A 25,074-nucleotide genomic window follows, 5' to 3' on the forward strand; every position below is an offset into this window, starting at 1 on the left:
TGCATCAAGAGCCCAATCCAATTCTCACTGGGGAGCAGGAGCAGACCCCAGGCAGATAATGGTGTCTTTAGCAGCAAGCAGAAGTTGCTCCCATGACCAGTGACTAACGGCTATCATCTGAAAGGAATAGCAAAAATAGCTCCATAGAAGTCAGAGCTGGGTTGCCTTAGGAAAGGCTACCCGGGGTCTGCAGGATTCTTGTAAACTAGACACACTGGCCAGAGACCCAGCTTCCCCTTGCTGCTCTGGTTGCACGGTGCTTAGGCAGGATTTGGCCTCTGTGTTTACTCTCAGTAAAGATGAATGAGAAACAAAGACAGCTTTATAGCATCAATTAAAAAAAATAGCCATGTCCTAAGGGGATCCTGTCCCACCCACCCTATCCACAGAAAACCCTGCCTGCAGGGGAACTGATGTTCCACTGTACAAGTTTGTGGGGCAAATTCTGGGATCCCAGGCAGCCCCTCTATATCTGTGCTCCCTATCCCCAACACATATGGTCGACACTAGAACTGAAACAATTCTGATAGTCCCTTGACCACTCAGATCCACAGGCCACAGAGAAGTGGTGCAGGGACTGCAGGAGTGGCTACAACCCTGAAGCTGCAGTTGCAACCACAGAGTGGTTCCATAGCTGTTCTGCAGCCTTGAGTAACAGATTCCTTCCTCTCAAGGCTGCAGTGAAATCCCCAGGTACTTGGGCTGTGCATGGAACCAGGATTTGGCCTTAAAAGCTGAATGTTAGTACAGTTAAAATTTACTTATAAAGTAAATTTGAAGATATTTCAACAAAAATGAACACGTTTCAAATTATGTTTTCATCAGGAGACAGTGAAGTAAAAACATACACTAAACCATACATCCCTACTTGTTGGAATACCTTCTTTGTTCTATATACACCTCTACCTCGATATAACGCTGTCCTCGGGAGCCAAAAATCTTACCGCGTTATAGGTGAAACCGCGTTATATTGAACTTGCTTTGATCCACCCGAGTGTGCAGCCCCGCTCCCCCCCCCCGAGCACTGCTTTACCGCGTTATATCCGAATTCGTATTATATCGAGTAGCGTTATATCGAGGTAGAGGTGTATTATTACAAGTATACTAATGTATGCATTGAAGAAATACCTTACCTATATATTTGTACTAGTAAATGTGTGTTTATGTGACTATATACATACTGTATACACACAGATACTTCAACACTATATTCAAGAGTAGATCCTGTTTCTTTTATTTGTTCTACTTGGCAATTATTGAGTTAGGATGTTTCCTCACCAGCCCTTCTATTGCACAATTAGACATCTATGTAGAGAGGAGAGCTTCATCACTATTGTTTTCTCCTTCAGTAGTTTTTTTCCCATAATTTTTTATCACTGTTTGTTTATAACAGTTCAATGAAAGCCTCAAACTGAAATGTGCTCCTTTAATTAAAAAAACAGTGTTCTTCCATTGCCATACACACATTGGTTTGTTATTATAGGGCTGCTCAGAGTATTTGGAATCCAAGGTGCTATAACAACACATGAAATGTAATGTACTGTATTGTAATTCTGGGCTGCTGACATTTATTTAATTTATGTGTACAAAAAACAACACTGAATTATGTTTTGAAATAAAATGTGACATACCAGTATTCAGACTGACATGGAATTACTTTGCAACTAGGAATTACAAAACCAAACAGGTATATGAAACTTTGGGTCTGCCAGCCTTGACAATGGGTCTGACCCCTCTTACCTTTGTGGGAGTTTTGCCTAAAGTTCCATTGATGGAAAATAACCTCATCACAAATTATGTATGATATACATAGCATGGTGCTAAACATGTCACAAAAACCATGTGTCCTTAAATGTTAATATTGAACTGAACTGGCTAATACCTATGCCACTGCCATCTGGTTGATGGAATCAGGAGTGCTGAAATGTGTGTCACAGAACCTGTACTGCTATTCATTAACTGAAAATTTCTCTTAGCTCCTTTGGAAGAGGATGGATTCTTGGAGCAAGAGGATCTGAGTTCTGTCTCTACTACTTGAGCTCTGTGTATATGTAGAGGAAAGTAACAGTTGCCTGCTATTATTTGTATATCACATCACAGGCAGAAAATGCAAAAGATCTCTCTAGTATTAACTCATATACGGAGCGATTAACTAGTCTCAGTAGGAGTACATGTAGTATGTCTAGGTATATACACCCTATTGTAAGAATGTATCTCCTCTCAGTAGCAATATGCTGTGAAAAGCCAACGATATTCTACTTTATCCTTTAGAAAACCCTCTTTCAAACCCAAATCAGACAAAATGAAAAGTACGCTTCACACCCAGAACTACAGGAATAGAACTTGCTTCTGAATCCCTAGTTCTCACTCATGACAAAAGCATTAAGCAACTAAAATGAAGTGCTACTTAAGAGTTCTAGCTGAAAATTACAACTTGGAGATGTGTGTTGATTAGTATTGGGGTATCATGCAAAGATTGCTATATATAGTCTTCCCTTCCCCCCCCCAAACCTCTTAAATTACGGCCAAATTACAAGGCATATGCCTTCTAGAAACAATTGTCCAGCTAGAACTCAGCAAAAGGACTTCATGTTACATACTTGTGCTTGTTTTTTTCTGAAGACTCATGTTAGGGATAGGGAATAGCCACTCTGAACTCTCATTGTTTCTTTAAGGAGTGGTCTTTTTAAACTTCATTTCCATCAGAGGGAGGGAGTGGAAAAGACACTGTTGCTAACATTCATTGATATTATTAAACTGAGAGCACATGATTGTGGGTGACTAATGCAGTCCAAGTTTTGCTTCATAATAACCAACTTTATCATAGTTTCATGTGATTGTGTTCTTGGATCACTCAGAATCATATATTGCTTATGAAACAGATCCCAGACATCTAGGATACAATGCATACTTTCATTAAAAAACTTTTTTTGTATTCTACAGTAACTGCTTGCCTTGATTTTAGGAGAGGAAAGAATGAAAATATCAAATGTTAATCAATCACATGCAGAGTTTGGGAAAGTGGGTGCTGCTTATACCTAAATATAGTGGACTTAGTTTCAGTTGGTGGAAAGATTGCCCTCTGTTTTTTTGACACGGTTGCAGTACCACTTGCCTGCTATTCTTTGTATATCACATCACAGGCAGAAAACGTAAATGTAAAAAATATCTCTAGTATTAACTCATATAGAGAGTGATTAACTAGTCTCATAGGCCTTGGCTACACTCGCTGCCGCGGCAGCGCTGTGAAGCGCGAGCGTAGTCGCGCTGCCAGCGCTGCGAGAGCTCTCTCGCAACGCTGCAAGTACTCCACCTCTCCGAGGGGAATAGCTTGCAGCACTGGGAGCGAGCGTTCAGCGCTGCAGGCGCTGATTACACTGGCACTTTACAGCGCTGCACTCGCTGTGCTCAGGGGGGGTGTTTTTTCACACCCCTGAGCGCAGCAAGTGCAGCGCTGTGAATTGCCAGTGTAGCCAAGGCCATAGGAGTACATGTGGTATGGCTAGGTACCTACATTCTTAAACTCGGGTGTATCTCCTCTCAGTAGCAATTCGCTGTGAAAAGCCAACCATATTCTACTTTATCCTTTAGAAAACCCTCTTTCAAACACAACATACAATGAGGGTTTCATACCTTCGTGATGTAGAGCAGTGGATCTCAACCTTTCCAGACTAGTGTACCCCTTTGTCTTGCGTACCCCAAGGCTCACCTCACTTAAAAATTACTTGCTTACAAAATCAGACATAACAATACAAAAGTGCCACAGCACAGTTACTGAGAAATTACTGACGTTCTCATTTTGTCTGTAAGAAATTTTAGTTTGTACTGACTTCACTAGTGCTTTTTATGTAACCTGTTATAAAACAAGGCCAATATCTTGATGAGTTGATGTACCTCCCTGGAAGATGTCTGCATACCCCCGGGGTACACATACACCTGGTTAAGAACCACTATTGTGGAGGCTTCGGAATTGCCAGGGCAAAGACTCTGAAACAAAGAGCAAAGGGACAAGGATTGTGGCACCCAGCTCTCTTTGGAAAATTAGCAGTGGACTTAAAATATTTATAAGACTTTAGCATGTACTAGGCTTATACAAACACAGTACTGTGTTGTATGATACAACCAAAACACGTGTACAACAAATGCCACAAAATAAAATTTAGTATTTAACACATTCAAAGCACTACACGAACTGTGATAAAGTGGCCCTTAAGCATCCTCTTCCACAACTTTGCACTCACCCAGGTCACTGTGATTCACCCGTGCCTGGCACCAACTGAAGCAAAAGGAAAGGCAGCTAATTGGCATGAATCTGATTGATTGCATCATAAAGAATTTTTGAGCTCTTATGCAGTGGCTAGACAGGAGGCAAAGAGGTTCTTTGCCTCTACAATAGCAGCTGCAAAACTTTGAGCAGATTTGTTTTGAGTTGCGGACAGTCTGGTTAATCCAGCGTCTTTGCCTTCTGTGACCTTTACCCAGTGTCAGGTTGAGACGGCAGCATGGGTGGGAGTGAGCTGGTTGAGAGGGGCAATCCAGATAAGATGGAGGCGATGTCTGTAGTTTGGAAGAAACAACCAGAAGCTATTGTGGAGCTTGTAGTGGTCGTTTGTACTTACATTCATAATTTGGGAGCAGCCCAGTTAGACCAACATCTGCTTTAAGATGATCAAGTAGCAGCTGTGGCCAGTGTGGTTTTTTTCATCTATTCTTGGTCAGAAGAGTACAGCCTTTTCTTTCATATGCAGAACTCTTGTTCTCTCTTCACTTCAAGATTAGCCTACTGCAATGTGATCTACATCTTACATGTATCCAGAAGCTGAAATTTGCAAAGAATGTAGCTGCCCATTTGCAGAGCAGAATGTTTTGCAGTGAACCTGTGTTGCTGTTATTGCTCTGGTATCTGCACTGGTTCCAGATTGGCTTTCAGGTGGAATTTAAGGGGTTTGTTTACCTGAAAAGTGTAAATGGCATGGGAGGGACCTGCCTACTTGTGAGACAACTCCCTCCGTCTGCCATCCTACCATAGTTGTGATCAGTGGAGGCACTAGCATTGTGATAGGAGCTGCTGGCAGGACATTCACCATGAGATCCTCTCAATTTTAGAATTCACTCCACTTCTTGATCCAAAATAGCATGAATTTGTTGCTGTTCAGAACATGCTGCAAGACCCATCTGTTTTCCTGGGCTTTTGGGGAGGAGGGCAGCAAAGAGGGAATTGGGGAGGGTCTCAAGAGGAATGGAGTTTACTGGGGTACAGGTGATCGGGGTGTGCTTTTAAGGGATGGCAGAGGACTCATAACTTAACGTAGATACCTTTTTGTTTCAGAAATCAAAATAAATAAATGCTCTTTTCCATGCATAGAGGGTATCTGGTAGTTCAGACATACAGGCCATGAGCCTGCAGTCTGTTCTCAGGCAAAACCCCCATTGAGAACTGACTGCAACAACTGCCACTGTGGGTATGGCCATGGGGGTTTATATGAAATGTAATTTCATAAAATAAAAATTTAAAAATATTAATTTAAATATAATTAGAGTAAATACATTGATTGTAAGAAGTTAATTCAGGGTCTGACATCAAGATCTGAGAAGCCAGGGCCATGCAGAAAAGCAGCACGTTGTACACCTATTCATGACTGCACATTCAAATCAGTTATTTGTGTGCGTCGTTTTCATTAGACATCGCAGCAGCTAGTTGCATGCGCACCACCCGCTTGCATGTGCAGTCCCAATAACTGCTGGTAGTTTAGGAATACAATGGCTCATCCATTTTTGCCTGTGACCTTGGGCTTCTCTAGGTTTTGAAATTCAGCCCCTCAGAAGTGTCTGTCTGTGTTTAAATGACATTTTCAGAACAAAATATATTACTTCTGCTGGGCCATGTGGATCTCTGGGACAAAAATGAATAGTGTTAGAGTACAAAGGGCTGGCCAAGCTCCGCCTCTGGAGAGCTGGATGAACCTTACAAGAGAATGTCTTCCAGTGGAACAGATCATACATTTTTAAAACAAAAACCAGAGGACGTCTATGTGAAATAAACAAAAGCGCTGACATGTCGGCAACAAGAGGGAAAGAATATTAGGCTATCTTGGCAGCTCATGCTTTAGCATGCAGATTTCTGTTTTGAGGAGAATGCAGATGGATGGAATGATTGAATGTAAGAGTATTCATGCTAGTTAGTAAGAAAGGCATGACACAGCTGACGGTTCATAACTATCACTTCCATTGTATTGCTCTCATGGTGGTTGAATAAATAAAAATGATCATTTGAAATGCATTTGCCATCTTGTAACGCAAAAGAGCCAAATCTCTTATGTTTTAGCTTTCTCACAAAACAAATTTTTCCCAGATGGAAAACTTGCAAGAGAAGTCAAAGTCTCATAGCTCATTTTAAAAAACATTGTATGGACCTCCGGGACTGCTGATAAACCTTGGCTGGAGCATCAAAAACACAATTCTAAAATACGGTTCTAGGGCTCAGTCCTGAAATGTGCTGAGCCCTCTGCTCTTGACTCCACCAGCCACTTAAAAATATGCACCTTTAGGTACACAAGTAGTTGGGCCAGCTTGGGAGGTCTTACGCTCAATTTGGTGGCATTTCTTTGTTTGGTATTACTGGTTGATGATAGCCATTAACACATTCCAGCATAACGCCCCTCTCCTCCCCCCTGCCCCATTCTTCCTCCCCACATAGCTTAAAAATGCTGACATAATGAGAAAGAAAGAAAACAGAGATGGGAGAATAGGGATTCACACACACAGCCCCTGACAGAAGGGGAGAGAATGGGGGACGATCATATGTGGGGAATGGGGGGAAAGAGGGGACCCTGGTTTAGAATGGAAGAGGGAAATGGGGAAGGGGATCTTGGGTTGCATACAGCCCCTGGAATGAGGTGGTGAGAATAGATGACCATGGGATGGGACAAAAGTGGAAAGAGAGAATACACAAAGCCGCTGGCATGGGGGAGAAGGGGATAATAGAGGAGCACATGGAGTACTTGACATAGGGGAAAAGGGGATAATGGGGTGAGGGACACAAAGTCCCTGACATGAGGGGGGGAGTTGGAGGGAATGCCTAAAATAGAGGGGCATGGAAGAGTGGCACACATGGAGCTGGTGGGTGGGGGGACTGAAGAATGCAAGGAGTTCCCAGTATGTGCAATGTGTTCGGCCTACAGAAGCAATGACATGTGCGACCCTCCAGTCCCACTGAAGTCAATGGGACTACTCAATGCTTACAGTTAAGCACATGCTTAAGTGCTTTGCTGGACTGGGTCCAGAGTGCTCAGCACCTTGTAGTATCAAACACTCAGGGTCCAAAACACACATACACATAGTCTGCTAAGGGCAGTTGTGACCAACAGAATGAATGCAGGTGATGGCATCGCTTAGCAAAGTTCCCAAATCTGTCTCAGGCCTATGAATCCATGAATCTCTGGAGTGGCCCTGTGGGTGGCACCAGGTAGGGTCAGGGCATGAACTCCTTTGCACGTTGAGAGCGTGGCATGCTGTGTCGTTCTGTCCATCCTGATGACGTGGGCAAAGAGCAGTAACGATGCTTTCGGATATGATGAGCAACTGAAGGGAAGCCAGATCTTTGCGAGATTGTGACATTTTGCACTAAATCAAATCATTTTTTACTCAGGATTTGGTCCTGACAGTGCACATGGGTGGAATACCTCTCTAGCTGCTCCAGGTCTGCCTGTGGGAAGGTCCAGGTTCTGACCCATATAACAATACAGGTAGTACACAGGTTTGATAGATTCTGAAGTTAGTCTCAGCACAACATTTTTGCATCCATAAGCGAGACATGGACTTCACGCAGGAAGTAGCAAAACCTATTTGCTGAAGAACATCCAGTTTGGTACGATCATTTGAACTCTGCAGCCTAGGTAGATGAACTTGTCAAAGCTCTCCACGGTACTCGATTCCACCTGCATCGGGGTTCTGGTGACCCAGCTCCGCAGTTCTGGACCTTGGTCTTCTGCCATGAGATAGTCAGCTCCATAGTGCCGGCCGCATCTTGGATACCTTGGAGGGCGGGGCTGGAATTCTCTGACTTCTCTACAAGCAAGTGGGTGTCATTGCTCTGGATGACAATGGCTGTTAAGGAGCAGCTGCATCCTACCAAGCAGAATGTGAATGAAGACCTTCCAGGGACTGATAACAATAAGATTGGTCAATAGTTGCCACAGTCAGTGTGAGGTCCCTTGCCTTTGTTCGGGGACAATATGATACTATCTTTCCATTCTGCTAGTACTTTGCCACACTTTTAAGAAGAATTGATGCAGGCTGATGCTCACTGGTTTCAAAGCACCTTTGAGCATCTCAGGTGGAAAACCATCCGGTCCGGCAGCTTGTCCATAACTTTAGGATGCCCTTTTGTGCTTCCTCGAGTGATGGAGGATCAATGGTCATCCCCAGTCCTACAGTCTGTGTGAAGTCAATGAGATTTGGTTGCACATGGACTGCTGGGTAGGCCTGTCATAGGGTGTGCCTGCCCTGTAGGGCAGGTAGTTAGTATGGCTCAGTATGTACTCCCTGCCTCAGTTCCCCTTCCCAAGAAGCCAGTAACTTCACTTCAGGCACTCTTGATGCTTGACTTAGTAATACCCTCCTGGGGGCTTGTTTATGACAAAACCTCATCAATGATAAAAAGTCCCAAACAAACATTGCTTCAGGCTTTCAAGGTTCCTCTGAAGCCTGCCCTCTAAGTTCAGTTCCTGGTCCCCTCAGGGTTAGCTCTCTGTCTTTGTCTGTCCTGATAGTAAGAGCCCGAGCCCGAGCCCTAGCCCTAGTCCTCGTCCTGGAGCTGGGTAGTTCAAGCAGTTATTATCCCTCTCCTTACTACCAATCCCCAACTCGCCTTCTAGAGCTGGGTTGTAATTTATTTACTTCAGTTGGCCCTAGTTAGTCCTCAAGGTCAGAGGGTTTGTCAGCCTTCTCCTAATGGTGTCTGCCCCCTGCTAACTCAGGGGCCTACATACACCTTATTACTTCCTTCAGCATCTACAGGCATCTGCCCTGCAATGCTGAGGGAAGAGGAAGCAGCATTTATGCTGATCCCCTTCTCCCAGTTCATCCCCAATTGGTTGGTGAGAGGGGAGCCTTGCCCTTCTCTCTTTGGAAGGCTCCTGACCGCAGGGCCTTAAGAAACAGTAACAGGGTTTCCTCTCCAAACACTTCTACTCCAGGGACTGGTTCCTCTCTCCCAATATCATCCAGGTCCTTGTATCTATAATGGGACTTTTCAATTCTGACAGAGCTATGACAGGTGGTGGGGTGGCTGACCAGTAAGGGGCAGGCTACCCTGTCACAAAGCCCTAAAAGGATTAATTTTCCTCTCTGTGTGTTTCCCAGAGAGAGGGCACACATAATAAGAGAGGAGTTATGCAGGTCTAATGAATTAGGCACCAGACTGGGAATCAGGAGACCTTGGTTCTGTTCTTGGCTTACCATGTCAGCCATGTCTTACAATGTGACACTGGGAAAGTGACTCAACCTCCTTGTCCCTCTGTTTACTAGTCTATGAAATAGGGATAATAATGCTTACCTACCTTTGTGAGGTTCTATGGATCTATATAAGGTATACTATCAGGCAATAAAGAAATCAACACAGGTGTTATTTTCAAGGTGAGATGGGAAGCAGATGCTAGATTTGTCTATTTCAATGTGTGCCTCCCATAGAGCTGAAACAACGTAGGATAATCCAGAGAATAACCCATGACATATGTTGTCTGATTTACACAGGCAAAAAATAAAAAATAGTCCTTTTTCAATTGGATCCAAAGTGAATTCAACTCAGCAGTGCAGATTAATTGACAGAGAGTTTCACATTCACCATCTGGTTCCTTGCTCCCCATTAGGAACACTGTCTTCATAAATAATATGTACTATATATTTCCTGCGGGTAAAAACACTGACAGGAGTCATGCTGGGAAGAAAAGAAAAATGCCCCCAGTAGGATGCACCTCTTATAATTTAGAGTCATTAAGAGCAAAATTCAACTCCTGCATAAAGTCTGTCCATCACTTAATACCCTATTTTGAGGGCTTCAGTAAGACTTAAGTCTTGGGCTGGCCCTTTGTACAGGGGTGAATGAAGTTCACTCTGAATGCACAGCCAGAAGTACAAACTAGGAATACAGGGAATGCTTATAATGTGTATATATCTTTAAAGCTGATGGATGGCAATCATGTGGTCAGCCTTAAAGGAGTGCACTCGGGATTGTCCTCTCCCTATGCCTCGCCTTCCACAAACAGGCCAGGACTAGTGTGTGACTTGGCACACCTGACTAGACTGATTGGGCTTGATTCGGATCTCTTTTGCTGTGGCCAAATTTTCAAAAGAGCTCAGCACCCAGCAGTTGCCATTCAGAACAATAGAGAATTCCCCTGTGATGAACTGGGAGCGATCTGTATTATTGTGATGAATGTAAGGGGGACTCAATTTCCCTGTTTAATTTTGTACTGCTGCCTGCCTGGGGGCATAGAATTGAATCAAAGGAGGCTGTAAAGGGGTTGTTAAAGAACAAAGCAGGAAAGGTAAGACACTGATACAGATAAGACAGTCTCAGGTGCACAACTTGAAAGCAGCTAAAATAACAATGGCTGGGCTAACAAGGGGGAAAGAAACTATGTGTATGGCTCCACCCAGGCTAGAATGGGTTTCTCCTCCCAAAGCTAAACCTGGGATTAGAGAAGTCCAAAAACCACAAAGACCCTAGAAAAGGGAGGTGGGTTGGGTGAGCCAGGAGAGGCTACCAAGGGTGTGTCAGTGTGAAAAGCTGACAGTCTGATTTAGAATTGCCAGCGGTCCAATTTTTGACTGGAATGCCTGGTTGAAAAGGAACCTGGCGGTTCTAATCAGCACCACTGTTTGGATCACTAAACGTCTGGTAAGTGGGGCTGAGGCAGGCTTCCTGCCTGCCCTGGCTCTACGCAGCTCCCAGAAGCAGCTGACATGTCTGGCTCCTATGTGCAGGGGCGGCTAAGGGGACTCTGCACACTGCCCCTGCCCCGAGTGCCAGCTCTGCAGCTCCCATTGGCCATGAGGGGGCAGCGCCTGCGGGTGTGCAGCACGCAGAGCCCCCTGGCCCCTCCACCTAAGAGCTGAACATGCCAGCCCCTTCCAGGAGCCGCCTGAAGTAAGCACTGCCCAGTGTGAGCCCTCACCCTCTGCCCCAAGTCAGAACCCCCTCCCACACCCTAACTGCCTCCCAGAGCTCACACACCTCACCCCCTCCCACACCCCAACCCTCTGCCCCAGCTCTGAGCCCCTTCTTGAACCCCAAACCCCTCATCCCTCGCCTCATCCCAGAGCCTGCACCCCCAGCTGGATCCCTCACCCCCTCCCAACCCACTGCCCCAGCCTGGAGCCCCCTCCTGCACCCCGAAGCCCTGGAGTCCACACACCCCAGCCAGAGCCCTCACCCACTCCTGCACCCCAACCCCGTGCCCCAGCCCAGTGAAAGTGAGTGAGCGTAGGGGAGAGCGAGCGACGGAGGGAGGGGGATGGAGTGAGTGGGGGTGGAGATTTGGAGAAGGGATGGGATCTCGAGGGGAGGGCAGGGCAATTGTGCGATTAGAAAGTTGGCAGCCCTAGTAGGCCTTTTACTGGTATGCTTTGTACATTTGAGGAAAGAATCAATGATGCTTTGTTTTGAAGAACCTGGCTCTGTAGCACTGCAAATGTCCGCTGTCACCAGCTCCCAAAGGGAAACTCCTGCAGGGTCCAAACCACAACTGGAGCTGCTGAAGTAGTCATGGCTGATGCCTTGCATTGTAACCAGGTCTGGTCTGAGCATGGGGGAATTGCAGAATTCCACCCCAGCTACAATTTGATAAGCACTAACGAGGGTCAGGGACATAGACAAAGGACTACATTTAGCCCTATATTTCACCAGGTATGTCCTGTGACCCAGGTATGTACAAGAAAGGGGGAAATGGTCAATCTTTTAGAACAGGAACAAAAACCAGCCCCAACCAGAAGTGTCAAGTCTAAAGACAAGGCCCTCCAGCTGTAGTTAATCATCAGGAGTGAACAGAATAAAAACAGGGCAAGTCTTAGGAGCAGCTGCCCTAACCACAGAAATATATATATCCCTGGAGGAAGCTGGGCAAACAGGTTTAAGACTACAGCTGGCTGGTGGGACAATGGGCTTCTGTGGAAAAAGGGAAGCCTCATTTTGTGAATGTGAGTCTCTGTCCAGGTCTCTCTGAAGGATGGGAAGGACTAGATAATTCCCGTTCTCCTTCTCTTACTCCCATCTCCAGAGAGCCCCGCTGAGGCAATATTTCTCTGGATTTGCTTGCTTTTTACTTTTAAGTAAGAGTGTTTTCCCAACATCATTTGGGGATGGGTCCTTTGTGGCCGCAACTCTGGCTAGTTGGCCCACTACTGACATGACACCAAGGCACAGAGAGCCTGGCTACAAGAGGATTACCCAGAGGTGATTGTAGCCTATTCTCCCAGGAGTCTGCAGCTGGCCAACTCAGCCCCAAAAGAGTGGGGTGCTGGCTGGGAAAAGATGTGTCCTGGGCCAGGACGTACTGACCCAGTGCATTTCCTGGGCAATCTCTACTATTGGGACACTCAGTGCAGCAGCTTAAAGCTGCCCTCCTCTGGCAGAATCCTCAAGCTAATTACTTTGCAGTGGCAAGTTTCCAGCAGCAGAATGTGGCATATAGGTGTCTACAAACTGCTGAAATGCAACTGTGAAATGCATCAAATTCCATCATTGGTGCTCTAAATTAAAGGTTTCAGGGCAGGTGGAGCAGTGTTTGAAGTAGCTCCCACCTGCCCCAGAGGCACATTCCTTGCCATCTGCCAACTCCTAGAAACAACAGTTTGTATACAAATATGTTAGTTACTAGCTTAGAGAATAAAGGGATATTCAAAGTAAGCACTTCCACTTGATCGAGTGCACAGTTTGCGTCTTTACAGTTCATATAGGGCAAACACTGCCAATTAGAATGGCTAAAAGCAATAACAAAATATCTGTAGGGACTAAATAATGAGATTTCTTTGCTATTAGTTACTGTTGTAGCAGGGCTGATGGTTATCAGGAAGCACCAAGCCTCTACCACCAAACTTCAAAAGAAAAAAAGAAAACGTGCGCACTCCTACTTGGGTAAACAAACAAGAAAACTGACTGCACAGACAGCCCTGATTCTATTTCCACTATTCTGCCACTGACTTAAAGGGAAAGAGGAGCAGGCTCTTAAATTGTATATAAGAACTGTATTGAATTTATGCTAACAAATATCTATATTAATCCAAGATAAGAAGCTAAAGGCAGAGGCGCAAGTATTTTACAATACTGCCACCTACTGCAAACAAATAAGACCAACAAGGGCACCGTTAGATTGTAAAATCCTGAGATTAAACTCCTAGCCTGCTTCTCCAGTGCTTTGTGCCTATGTACTCATTTGCCCCTGTACAGAGTGTGCATACTATTAATTTGCTCTTACTCAGTTTGCAGAAGTTTGCAAGGGTGAATTGGTGCCTTTTTCTCTACCCACTTCGTCTGATTAAAATTCTGCATATACGGGGAGGGTTTAGCAATACAGAATGCAAAAATTGTGAATTTGGGTGTCTTCATGCTAGTTTTAAAATAGTCAGCCCCTGGCAAACTCAGCACCTGATTCTGATCATGCTCACTTTTGTGTCAATAGGAGTCACTCCACTGAAGGTAATGGAATTACCATAATGTAAAATCCGCTGAAGTGTAACTAGGCGCAAATCCTCACACACCAACAGCAATTTCAGAAAAATAAAACATCTCTTAAAACTGCTGCAAGAAAGAGCTTACTTCCTCGCTTTATTAGTTGAAAGTTTAGTGCTGATCAACATAATCTGCTTTAATCTAAGGTACGAAGGCAGGAAAGTGAATGTGGTGGCTGCTGCAGATTGGGGGAATATTTTCTAATGCTATAGGAATGCAGTTGTGTCATGGTAAATAACCCACACGCCCTGTAATTGCCTCATTGCTATTCTGAGATGAGAAAGCACAACAATGTTCTCCATAAATAGTGGGAAGTATTGTTACAGCTGAAATTAAGGCACAAAATACTGCTGATAGGACTCATTACTGGGAAAATCTGCAAACCATAACAATAGGCTATTGAGACTAAAGTTGTTATGACATTTCACATGACAGAATAAAGGGCATGGGAACCTGTTTCACTGGTAGGAGCTGTTGTCAAGTTTAGGGTAAAGTTTTAAAAAGTCCAACTTTAGTACTTGAGCTCAGTCAGGAAACAGGCCAAATACTGTCAGGTCTACATGCACAGTTGCCATTGACTTTGTTGGGAGTCATGCACCTGTATGCAAAGGTAAAAACTGCCCTGACTCCATAACAACCCATCACACTGTTTTTTTTTATCACACCATTATAAACTCTTGCTTCCCACCATTTTTCTTTCTCTTACCAAGAGGGGAGTTTTGTTGTCAGCAGAAAGAAAATGAAGCACCTTTTACTAGTGCTACTTCTCCTCTTATGGATTTTTTGAAAATGTTGCTTTCCTGTCTCAGACTAGAAGAATGCTGCATTCATTATAGTTCATAGAAAGTATTACATGTTACTGAGATCCATATGTACTCTTGAAAAGACAGAAATGAGGCCAAGTTACTCTTGACAGGGCTGAGTAAACATTTCTCTTTAACACCCCATATCTTGTGTATAACAGTGCATACCGTACATGGGCACAACTATAGAATAGAAGGGAACCAGCACAAAGCCAGAAAAACCCAGCTATAAACCTGATTTTAAAAACAAATAACTAACCATTTCCATGCGTTTCATTTAGAGCTTTAAAATACGCATTTTTCATCCGATAGTCTAAAATATGTCATGCATTAAGAGTTAGATTCCAACCCAATGAATGAGTCATCACCCAGTGGATGAAATCCCATCTCTTCATGGTCACTCATAAATAAGACAAACTAAACTTTATAGTAAACCATAAGTAAACAATAAAATATATTAAAATTGGAAAATCAGAATCAGCTGTGGCCAGCCATGTTTAAGAACAATGGCATTGCACTCACGCAAGAATGAAAAGCGAATGTGATACCATCACTACTCAGCCTTTAGCTAATGAATTTTGGATTGCAATTCTACTGAGGTTTCTTATAACACTGGGCAGAGTTAATGGTCATACATGAGAAGCCACTGCAGATGTCTATTTGTAATGAACAAAATATTACCCTAACCCCACAACCTCTTCAATTAGTCCAATTCATCTACTGGTCCCCTTTTCTGAGACAGCCGTTTGGAAGCAGTTCTCATCTCTTGTCTTCCTACTACAAACCAATAGCTCCAGCTGTTGACAATGCTACAGGGGTATCATTTGATCTCATGGCCTGTTACTGGGTCTCAAAGTTAACTGCAGTCTTTAACGTTAATAAGCAGTTAGAGTACCCAGATAAAGCAGCATTTTGGGAGTGTCATTCCTTTACTCTCCAGCAGTACTTACAAAAGTATTTGGGGGTCTGGTAGTTCATATAATTACTACTACAAGTACCCAGGATCGGTGTTGCACAGTATTTTAATAACCATTTCAAATAGTACTATCATCAAAAAATCTTGATAGTAATGAGTTGTAGAAGGCATTAATCACCATCAGCATCACTACTCTTGACTATGAAGGCAATGGCAGTTAAAGCTACTCAGCCCCTTGTAGGTTCACACCCAATATCAGCTTATGATTCTGAAATATACCTGACTGGTGTATACAAGAAAGAAATATACAAAAGGCAGCCTTTTGCAAACTCATTATGACAAATTCCATGGAGACTCCATGCAGGGCAATAGGACCTCATGCCATGTTGGACAGGGCAAGGGAGTGGCCAGTGAGGTTCCTTGGAGCCCTTTCTGAAAGTTTAAAGCTCTTGTCCTCTGGCACTAGGTAGCACTAATAATACCACTGTCAGTCCTCCTCGGGTACAAGTCCCTCCTCCTGTACACGTAGATGTACCTTTGCCCACAGGGGTGTTTCAAGCCCACTGTATTTAAAGAAGCTAGGAAGTCAGGTTTCCAAGGGGATTTACTCAGCTAAAACAACTCTGCTTCTGAAGAAGAAAATTATTTTGCCACTTGTAAAAATCTTTAGGAAATGGGAATTCCCCCAGCGACCTCTTATCCTGCCCATTTATTGGTTAATTATGCAGGCTAGACATTTATCTTTAGACCATCAGAGGAAGTGGATTCTTTCATACAGGCGAAAAACAGGATACACTTCAGCAGGAATGGATTCATGTCCTGGGGAGGAGGAAGTGGCAGATTAATTTTTTTTTTTTAAACTTGCTGCTGCGACTATTGTTTCCAATTGATGGTGTTTTACATGTTCAAATGCTGTACAACCTTTACCCCAACTCGTATATTAGTCCTTAGGACGGGTTGTACTAACTTAAATGTCCTAGCATTGCACAGAAAATCATAATCATACAGGCATCCCTAGTTGCCAGCGCTTTAAAATACGTTCCTGGGACTATTTTGTGAAATAGCCGTACTCAGGCACCTGCTGTGGATGGAAATGGTCTGGGGTAGTTGGGGGAAGGGCTCTTTTAGGTTTGGAGGGCTAAATGGGGTTTGGTGGGATTGGTTTGAGGTGGGGTGGGAATTGCTGATTCTGCTCTGTAGCAGCAACCCTCTGTTCTTCAGTGTAACAACTAGCGACCCAAGCTATGCTCCTCCTCACTGCCATTGAAACAACGAATGGCTCCCCTGCGTGGGCCAGGTCGCTGAGCTTTTGTATGGAAAGAGAAGGAGATCCAGAGGCATCGTTTCTCAGGGAACAGGAAGTTTCCAGACCAGCCAGCAGTCCCAGGATGCCAGCTCCCTTGGGACTGTCCTAGCAAAACGTTGGCAAATATGAGTGTCCGCCTTATGGGGATGTTTAGCTATTAAATGTAGAAAAATTCCTCTCAGTAAAAGGAAGAAGAATCAAAACGCACACACATACAAAAGCCGGAGTTGCCAGAAAACTTGCCAGCACCAGAGTGAATTCACACCCTGCCTGACTGAGAAATCTGACTGCAGAGACCTCACGGGGGTTGGGGGACCAGACCCCATTCTCCCAAACTCGGGGAAGGCAGGCTGTGGGGTTATAGTGCGGCCCCCTCCAGAGCCACTATAGTACTTCTGCGTCCCTATACAGTTCTACATAACTAGAGTCACATAAGCATGGATCATATGGCCTCTCTTCTTGTCCATCCACTTAGCCTCCTTGATACCATTTGTAGTGCACATGGAGATTCCTGCGACAGCATGCATAGACAGGGCTGGATTAAAGCAATCTGGGACCCTGGGATACATAAAGGATATCCATGGCTCCACTCAATACCCCTCCCTGCCATTTGCAGTGGTAGTAGCAGGGGACCACCCCCTCGCCGCCCTTCTCTCCCAGAAAGGCAGGGTAACATAATGAGGCCACCTTCTCCTCCTAGGTGTGGACTAGACCTGCTTACTATTCTCCTCCTGCCACACACAGAGAGCTTTGCTGAGGTAGCAATGGCAGGGCCCTCCAGAGCAGTGGGTCTTGGAATTAACACCCATTGTAATGCCTGGGGCAGTTCACTACTCTTAGCTATTGTTTCAGACCTCTGCAGACTCAGGAAGACCGTCATCCATCAGTTACACTCAGGTCACATTTTCAGGATTTTCTTCACAACCATGAGACAAGAGAGTTACTATTTTTAAAATGAAAGCTGAGGGTCTGCTGTAATTCCATGACTCCAGAAGCTGGGGCCCTAGGCATGGATAGGTATAGAGCAGGGTTCTCAAACTTCATAGCACCATGACCCTGCTCTGACAACAAAAATTACTACAAGACCCCAGGAGGGGGAATCAAAGCCTGGGCCTGTCCGAGCCCCGCTGGTGCCCCGGTGAACCTCAACAGCTTCAGCCCGGGGGGTGGAGGGGCTGTAATCTGAGCCCCACCGCCCAGGGCTGAAGCTGAAGCCTGATCCCTGCCACATGGTGCTGAAGCCGTTGGGTTTCGGTCCCGGGCAATGGGGCTCAGTCTTCGGCCCTGAACCCCAGCAAGTTTCGCCAGCCCTGGCGACCCCATTAAAACAGGGTCCCAACCAATCGTTCAAGAACCGCTGGATAGAGACACTTCTTTATAATGAGCCACTCCACCTGCCTTGGTGCAAGCCCAGCACTAAAAGGAGGCACTGCCTCCCCTGGATCTAGCTCTGTGAGGGGGAGGGGAGTGCTGGCTGAACAACCTAGGCTCACTGAGACAGATTACTGGATTGCCCATCCTGCTCCCATAAGGCAGAGAGAGCCCAGGGAGCATGATAGGCTAGTCTATAGACTAGCTGAGCCTCTGGAAGGGGACACCCCAGGTCAGAAGGGCTCCCCTCTCAATTACATAGACACCCAAGCAATGAGGGGACAGGAGTCATCCAGGGAGCTGGGATAAGTGGGGATATTGCTTCATGGAGCAGCAGCCCAGAGTACAGTGGAAGGGGATCGCCTGCTCTGTGTGGAAAAAAATCCCAGCCCTATCGACCCAATATCAACCCACCTATTTTGGAAAACATTGCTTTTGTGTCTAACGAGGGGGGGCAGCTGCTCCTTTGGAGCCCAGGCTTTTGGTGCCCGTTTGTCAGTATTTAATTGGCCATTTGTTTTTGAATCCCAGATAACAGCAGTTTGGGTCCACACTCACCCCTCAACATTTGTTTTTGTTTTTGTCTAAAATGCCAGAAAGCGCAGGACGCCTCTTAGACCCCACTTCAATTTTTAAGCCTCCTGACAGCCTTCCTACTTTTGTTTGCCTAGCTATGGGCTGCTTCCCTCACTGGGCACAGTCACAACTGGCGAGGAAGGGATTGTGCAGTCCTCAGTATCTGCTGGAATTCCTCACACATGGCATAGTTTGCACTAGGGAACAAACTTTGTACTTTAAACCCTTATCTATTTGAAACAGGGGAGCACCAGGCCAGACATTTTGCACTTTTGATATAACTCAGCACGGTACTGCTCTGCTTATAACTCTGGGTTTGTGCTGACCGCTTTGCCGGATCAGATCCTGTGTATCAATTACCTCCAGAAAACAATAACAGAATCCATTTTAATTTAACACCAGTAAACCACCTTGACTTGTTAACAAAAGTCCGAAACCTAGTGGATAAAATCTCTGCAAAAGTACAGAGTTTAAAACCTGTAGAAAGGCTGTATTAGTTTCCTTAGAACATTCTTTCTGCCTTATTCTCTCCAAATCAAATGAAGCACTACATTTTCCAATATGTAATTATTTTTATCATCCCAAAACAGCACATTTAATGAAAAACATCAAATTTCTTCTGTTAAAGAAGCAAAATATTATGCCGCATTACACACATTTTTCCTGAAATGCAAAGTTGATTCCCTAGTTCAACATGTTTCAGAATTTAGTTGCAAAAGTTTAAATCACCCTTTATTGATTGATCTGTTTGTTGCCAGATTCCAATACCCAGAACATGTTTGCTTAGAACAGTTGGGTCTCTTGACTAAGGACAAGTACAACTGCGCTATAACATACATTTGATTTGTTTGTATATGTTACAGGGAAATAATCAATACTGTTCTTATAAAGTGTCACCAATCATACTCATGAGTGTAAGGCTATATCATCGGAGTTAATATAAACTAGGGAATATACTTTGTTTAGCTTTCTTATGAATAGAGCTGTGCAAGGGATGGACATTCCATTTCACAGGGGATTTTGTGATTTCAAAATTTGGCTTTGTTCCAAATCAGAGCAAACAATTGAAAGTTTTAAAGCTCTTAAAGAAAATTTCAAAACATTTTTTGTTTTGAGTAGTTTGAAACATTTCATATTGATTTTGACTTTTTAAATTTAACATATGGTACAAAATAAAAAAATTCAAAGCGAAGTAGTTTAAAAAAAAACATCAAAAGCTTTGTTTTGAAAATGTCAGAAATTCTGTGCTGACATTGTCAGAACATTTTCTATTTTCTTCAAAATGAAATTCCAGTGAAATATACCCAATTTTGCAAAGCATTTTGCTTTCGATGGAACCGCATATTCTGATGGAATATTGTTCCACTGAAGTTTCTCTGAACAGCTGTACTTATTAATCATGGTTAGGCACATAATAGTTCTACTGTGCGTTAAAAGTGTGTTTTGTAGACATGTAAATACAGAGAAATGGATTAAGTCATTACTCAAGAAGACAGGGACAAAATTTGGCTGCTTAACAGAGATGGTCTTTTATGAAAGTTTTTGCTCATTTGGGGAGATTTGGAAGTGGTCTCTCTTAAGAGAAGTTTTCTAAAGAGGATGGATTTTTGTACGCATTCTACTATAAGTTTCTTTTATTAACAGAAGAATATGGAGCCTTCCAGTGGCAAACATAATTCCATTATGTGTAAATATGTGATCAAAGACTTGTCACTGGAGAGACTGCTATAAATTCAAAAAGGATGTTCAAAAATTGAACAGGGCTCAGAAAAGAGCCACGTGTATGATTAAACGATTTGAATACATGCCTTATAATGAAAGACTTAAGGAGCTCAATCTGTTTAGTTTACCAACAAGAAAGTTCAAGAGTGGCTTGATTACTGTCTGTAAGTACCTAAATGGGGAACAGAAATTAGATAATAGAGGGCTCTTCAATCTAGCAAACAGGTATAACAACATCCAGTGGCTGGAAGCTGAAGCTAGACAAATTCAGATGTGACATAAGGTGCACATTTTTAACAGCGAGGGTAATTACCCTGTGGAACAACTTATCCAGGGGTGTGGTGGATTCTTCATCACTGGAACTGTTAAAATCAAGGTTGGATGTTTTTCTAAACGATCTGCTCTACTTCCAACAGGAATTTATTCAAGGAAATTCTATGGTCTGTGTTATACAGGAGTTCAAACTGGATAAGCACAGTGGTCCTTTCTGGACTGATAATCTATGAATCCTAATGGATAATATATCTGTCCTACCTATTGCAGTGGTTGTGAATTTTACCCCTTTTAGGAATCCTTATTTTGTTACCTCGTCTATTTTTTTCATCACTGCAATTAGAGTAATTCTTTTCATTTTCCTAAATCAAAAATGTATATCTGTTCTAAAATGTTTTAGAGGTAAAAATAGCCTAGTTAGAGAGAGAACCATTCAGCCCTACAAAAAGGGAAGCTTTTTTTACTACAGTATAAGAATTGTTTCAGACTGAGGTGATGACTAAGGACGGTTGCACAATCCCCCAGCTGCAGCTCTTGGGTTTCTCTGTAGTGTGAAGTTGGCTCTCCTTTCATTACTGATAACAGATTTACAGCATAGGCATATGCTCTTTTATCAATGATGTTTTCAGACTTCACTATATGTAGAGGCTTTCAATTACAAACTCAATGACTGAAATCAGGAAGGCAAATGACCTTTGTGCATGTTCTCGCATGTTTTTATGGTTTAATTTATTTTCCTAATTAATTTATTAGCTATTCCCTTTCCTTAACTTTTTTTTTTTTTTTTTTTTTTTTTTTGTAGCTCCTTTTTGACTGTAGTTTTAAAAAAATCTTCCAGGAAGCAGACAGAATTTTCCAATTGTTTTCCAGCATGTTTGTTTTCACTACTACTTCTAAAAGGAAAAGATCTTTACAAAAACAGGAAACAGCAGAGTGCTCTGAACTGTAATACCACACACACACACACGCACAGTGTATGTGTGCATGTTTTAAACTTTTATGAAAAGTCAGGAAAAGCAGCATGTACCATAAAGACCATTATGGCTTGCTTCTGCTCCCATTCAACTCAATGGAAAAATTCCCACTGAGTTGAGTGGTATAGGATCAAACTCTTAATGAACAAAACCCACCATCTCATCCTAGTTCTGCTCCAATCTGACTAATAATATACCTGCCAAAAACTCTCCATGTCAATTCAGTTAGAGACCAGATTTGTTGTTTCCTACATTGGTATGCCATGCTGCTGTGTGCTGTGAAGTAGTCATTCTGTTTCACCCCAGAGGTAGATGCATTTCTGTACTTAATGAACATATTTACAAATGTATTGATAATGTTTCCAAGTTACAGTGGGACTCTGTCAAATTAAAGGTGTTTCATAAATGGATTGATCTCTGAGATTTTTCCAAGCAGTCTAGAGGGGTTAATTTGAATGGAGGATGTGTCTAAATCCCCTAGATTGCTTGGAAATCTCAGCCATTGTCCTTAGCTTCCCAGTATGTGTTATCACTATAGGACCTCCATGTAGCTGAAAAGACAAAAGCTGCGGCCCAGTACCTTCTTACAGAGCATTGTTAGTGCTCAGAACTTTCATTGTGTATTGCAAGGCTGGCCTGATGTACGGGCAGAAGGTTCTGCTGCACAGGGCCCTCACTGTGGAGGACCCTATGTTTGAGAAGCATGTACCTAGGTCCGCTGATCTGAATACACACTGAAATACTCTCCAGAGATGCTGTCCTTAGGGAATACATGGAGAAGGAGGGAACTATTTGGTTCCAGGTGGGGACCTCTACAGGAGAAAGATCTGTCCTTACCACTGAACCTCCTGGAGGAAGATAGTTAAACCTCTTCACAAAAAGAATTAGGGGCTGGGAACAGGACCAGAAAGGATACAAAGAGAAGATGTAGATGGTGCCCTATGTTGAGTCCCATCACCACAAGGTGCTGTAAAGCCACCTCAGCACTTCATCAGGACCCTTCCATGACAGCTACCACAACTGTGGAGTTCCCCTTCTTATCTACTTCAAATCACTGGCCTCCACTGATCTGGAGAAGGCTGGAGCTCTACAGGCTCATTGCCTGTGGAATGTATGGGTGTTTCCCTGGATTCCTGCGCATGTGACTTTGCACAGAAACCCTAGGACTGTCCCTGGTGTATCGCTGGAAATAGAACACTTTGGTGCTGTTCTATTTCAAAAATTTTTCAGAGCTTCTTTTTAATGTATTCAGCAGTCACCACTTTTTTCCTATAGACAGTCACCCTGATTATTTCTTTTTCTTGTTTTATTCTGCATGCTTTTCATTACTTAGGACACATGATATGGCAACAGCCAAATGAAAAGCCATTGACTTCAGTCACAAGAAATTACTGTCTGTTTTTATTGTGATGTACATTTTCTAGGGATAATCAGAGAATACTAAAGATTTCAATATTATTGCTCTCCACACCTTACAATTGTGAATGTTCACACTTTCCAAGAACAACTCTGTTTCCCTGTAACATACAAGAACAAATCAAACATACCTTGCAGGGGGATTGTCCTTTTTGGTATTCAAGAGACTCAACTGTGGTTGGTAAACAGAATCTGGTAATTTTATTCTAGCAACACAAAGATCAATAAAGAGCAATTTATGTTTTTCTGACTAAATTCTGAAACACATTGATTGCAGTCCCATTCACACTTGTCAGAAGCTACTATTTAACAGAGTTCAGTGCTGACTACCTTCCTTCTCACAGATCACTAAATTATTATGATAAATTACACAAACCAATTAAATCACAGCAGTAGGAAAAAATTGAAATAGTCTTAGGCTGTTCCCTCATTGTAACTAGATAATAGAGGAAAAACAACAAATCCCATACGTTTTTTGGGGGGATTCATATTACATCATGGATGAGATGTGAATAACAAAGATAATTGGATTGTGCTTTGGTTTGTTTTCTGTTCAATTAAATTTAATACATATTTTTTCTCTTTAAAAGGTCATGTCTCTCCATTCAGTCTTGAGTATTTTAATATAATTTTGTTAATATGATAAATGGTAAAAAACATAATAAATGCTAAGATCATTAACTTCTGCAAAATATGCAGGCGTTCTATGCTAAGGAAATAGTGTCTCTGAATCACTGAGGTATATGAGAGCTTTACATTTTACAATTTTTATTTTTTATTCAGCAACCAGTATAACAAGGAAGACAACATCGGCTTGACAAAATTGGATAACATTTGATATGACACAGAATGAGACCATGATGTTTTCAATGTGGAAGTTTGCAACATGGGTAGTTTACAATCATATGGAGAGGATCTTCTGTTGTTTAAAAATGGTAAACAAACATTCCACGCTGTTTGCATTTAAGTTTTAAAGAGCTTCCCGTCAGACTAGGAAAAGATTACATAAATTTGTCCTTAATTTCTTCCTTACAGGAAAATGTTTAAACCCATAGCATCTTCCATTACTGCATGCAAGGAATTATCTTACTAAACTGTGCTGTTCTAAAGCCCTCACAGTGCCTCAACTGCAGTTACCTAAAAAGTTCTACATTTTGCTGGTCTGGTAAATCTTTAGGTCCACAGACTTTATTAACACTGGGGAGAAATTGTCAACAATTTAGATATATTAACTGATGAGCCATTTGCTCTCCCTCAATGGAACACAGATCAGTCTATTAGAATAAACTTGATCTGAATGTCAGACTGTCACTCCCGCCTTCACCTTTATAAAGGTGAGCATGCCGTCTAGTTAAAAAGGTGGCTGTGTAAACCCTACAGCATGATAAAACTATATAAGAGGGGAAGTTTTATAGAAGGGGGGGAGGTCATAGCAGAAGAGTAAACGTATGTGCATGATCCCAGTTCCAAGATCTTCCCCCTCTACCTACCAGGCTAAGAGACAAAGGGAAATGGCCAGGAGCCTTTGCTGAATCCCAGGGCAGTCTTTCCTCTGACTTTTCTGCGCCTCCAAGTTCAGTTGCTCTGTTACAGATTCCCCATTTTTGTGCCGTCCAGTCTTGTGTGTTCCTGGAAATGGATCTGATGAAAATGCTGATCTTTGGCTGCTGAATTACTGTTGTCTTAGCAGCAGGAGGTCACCAGGCTGCTAGTTTTATCTTTAATTCATTTTCCAGCTGAAAAAAGTTTAACTCTTTCATGTCCTTAAAAACCAAACCTCTGAGAACACCAGGTTTTAGCTAAACCCATTTCCTGCTTCTTACTGTACAGGGTATGGTAACAATCACCTCTTTACCATAATAAAGCCTAACAGAACAGCGAAGAACATACCTAGTGAAAGTCAGAACACTATTTTTAGACCTGGGACCAAATTTTGCTCTGTTTGTTGGGTTTACATCTGGAAACACTGCACTGAAGTCAAGTGCCAG

The 25,074-nt window shown here is 43.0% G+C and overlaps 1 protein-coding gene across 4 annotated transcripts in view; it reads right to left on the reverse strand.

Annotated features, from left to right (window-relative positions):
* FLNB (filamin B) overlaps positions 1-24,745 on the reverse strand; it is a 138,172-nt gene extending 113,427 nt beyond the window's left edge. For 3 of the 4 annotated variants that reach the window (XM_034777876.1, XM_034777875.1, XM_034777873.1), the window contains exon 1: positions 24,577-24,745. The gene's annotated coding sequence lies outside the window, so the exon portion shown is untranslated. The remainder of the gene's footprint in view (positions 1-24,576) is intronic. The other variant, XM_034777877.1, reaches the window with a different exon arrangement.
* Between the last annotated feature and the right edge of the window lie 329 nt (positions 24,746-25,074).

Source organism: Trachemys scripta, chromosome 7, assembly GCF_013100865.1.
Source record: "Trachemys scripta elegans isolate TJP31775 chromosome 7, CAS_Tse_1.0, whole genome shotgun sequence".
In the NCBI taxonomy this organism is placed as follows: Eukaryota; Metazoa; Chordata; order Testudines; family Emydidae; genus Trachemys; species Trachemys scripta.